Source organism: Aplysia californica, unplaced genomic scaffold (genome assembly GCF_000002075.1).
Source record: "Aplysia californica isolate F4 #8 unplaced genomic scaffold, AplCal3.0 scaffold00427, whole genome shotgun sequence".
Lineage (NCBI taxonomy): Eukaryota > Metazoa > Mollusca > Gastropoda > Aplysiida > Aplysiidae > Aplysia > Aplysia californica.
This window is the reverse complement of record NW_004797697.1, coordinates 365,132-367,783: the sequence shown is the minus strand read 5'-3', so window position 1 is coordinate 367,783 and position 2,652 is coordinate 365,132.

Sequence of the window (2,652 nt, the reverse complement as noted above, 5' to 3'; positions counted from 1 at the left end):
ATACATACATACATACATACATACATACATACATACATACATACATACATACATAGATCGATATATCGGTAGATAGATAGATAGATAGATAGATAGATAGATACGTGCAAGGGATCGGTAAAAAAATAAAAAGCAGCGCTTTGACAAAAAGACAAATGAATCAATATCTGAAATAAAATAAAGCCCAAAACGTGTGGGTAGATTTCCCCGCCTACCGCCACACCTGCAGTACCCTTGCCAGGGTTATCAAAGCAGACGACAGTGGGGAACCAGAGATCAGAGCGGTAGGCCATCTTGAAGAAAGCCCCCCCTGGACGACCGTGAAGAGCGCTCTGTCTCAAGGAGAGGAGGGGTGGGGGGGTATCATGACTCTTTAGCTGTCGAGTGCTTCTTAACTCCCTTGACGAAAGCTGGCTGAAAAGCGTATCCACGTCTTAGTGTGAAAACATCCTATGTGCCTTTGGTGGTGCTGACGTGATAGGACGTTTTGATCTTAAAGTCACCAAGTCATTATCCCCCTTCAGATCTCTATAAAGCAGGAACAAAAAGTTATCACGATACGCTGAAATCATGCGCTCGTCAATTTGGGGGCATATGGAATCGGTATCATCTTAAAGCCTGTTCATTTGCCTTGCTTTTGATGGACAAAAAATCCTTTTCCTCTTTTGTACAAGTCAAGATTTTGGCGAATGATGGAGGTGGGGATCGCCTGGTTTCAGAGGGAAAAATAACGAGAATATGGCTGCCAAAGTTTCGTTATTTCCGTAGCTTGAGAGTCCGTCGAAACTGAAAATTTACATCTTTTATACCTTTAATCAACCGGGTTTTTTTTGGGTTTTTTTTTGGGGGGGGGGGGGGGGGTAAAAATTGTCACATAAATTTGTTCTTTAATGGGCTTGAAATGTGTTGAGGTCCCCCCCCCCCAAAAAAAAAATTAATAAATAAAAATCCGATAAAAATTCCAAAACCTGTGGGAAAATGCCAGTTTCTTCTCTTTCATTATTTTGACGAGCGCCTGATTTGACCACGCTGCCTCACAGTTTCTAAGCTGCTGGTTGGCTGTATTTTCTGCACAATCACTGTGGCGTTCCACATACCCCGAGTTTTTTCTTTTGCTTTTGTTTTTGTTACTGGAACTTTAACCTGAATAACCATTGACTAAGGGCATAGACATGGCATAACCCTATCTGTAACGACAGCTGTACTATAAGTATGATCATTATTGGTAATAGTAATATATCGCAGAGGCAGAAAAACAAAACTCTACAAAACCAAACAGTTACGATTATTTGAACAAAGATTTCTTTGTGTGTAAATCTTTCATGGTACTTCTGCACCTTACGGTATATTTGATTGATAACGTCAATGTCTCTTAAGGACTAGATAGACAAAATGATGAAATATCACTCTAGTTCCAGAAAATTATTACGTGCACGTTTAAAAAAATTTCCGAATGATGTTTTTGTTGATTTTACTGATTCAGCATAATTCGTTTCTTTCTCTATAGATCTAGATTTTTTTATTTTTTTTTCAAACCCAATTAACCGTACTCATTATCTTAGAAAAAAATCCCAACAACTTTTTAAATCGGCTCATCAACACTATCTGGACAGCTGACCAGCAAACTGACCAACAAACAAAAGGTTGTAGTTCAAATCTGATACTGGGCTTGGACTTTGCTTAATTTTCCAAATTTAGATGGCATGACACCATTTCTCCCAGCTATGAGCTGAAAAGAACCTAGCGAAAAGAGGAAGAGCCCTTGAAAGCTCTCATTCAATAGGTTACGGGTCTTTCAGCCACGCCTCTGATCTTCTGGTAGGAAAGATCTACAACTCGGGCAAGGGCGAAAAATCTGGGACGTCCCGTGTGGAAGTTGCGTACGTTAAAAATCCCTTGGTGCTAAAAAAATCGATAAGAATAGGCTTCAGCCGTGATCTGGGCACATTTCAAAATGTCCTACCTACTGAAAACGTTGAATATGTCCTGCACGCTCAAATAACCCCTTATGCAGTTGCAAGCGCCGCAAATCCCCCCAAAACAAGACACAATCCCAGACACAAACATGCTCGCGGGGGCTTGAGGTTAAGGTGTTCGCTTCTCATTCAAAAGCCCCCCCCCCCCCCCAATTTATAAAAAGAAAAAAGAAATGAATTTTAACTAATTGAAGAAGAGCTGATATGACACTGACTGGATTCACGATAGAGCTACTTATTATAATAGTAATGACGATAGCAATAGAACAAAAGAGAAAAAACGAGAAGGTGACGGGATTCACTGGCAGCCTACAGCGAGACGCAAAGATTATTCAAGGGAAGAGAATTATTGCTTGAACTCCGTGGATGAGTTTATTTGATTTCTTTCTGCAAAGTTTTTGATTTAATAAAAAAAAAATCATTTTTGGTGAAAGCTTAAACTTAAAGATCCCACGTCCCATGAAAACAAACGAAACAGAGCAAACAAAACAAAATAATACAAAGCAACAAAATAAAGCAAAGCGAAGCAAAACAAAGCAAAGTGAAGCAAAATAAAGCAAAGAGAAAAAAGAAACAGAAATACCACAAAAAAAAGAATAAACGTCAACAAAAAAAGCACCTCACTCCCCCTCCACCTACCCCAACCCCCCCTCCCCTCCCTTAAAAAACACACATA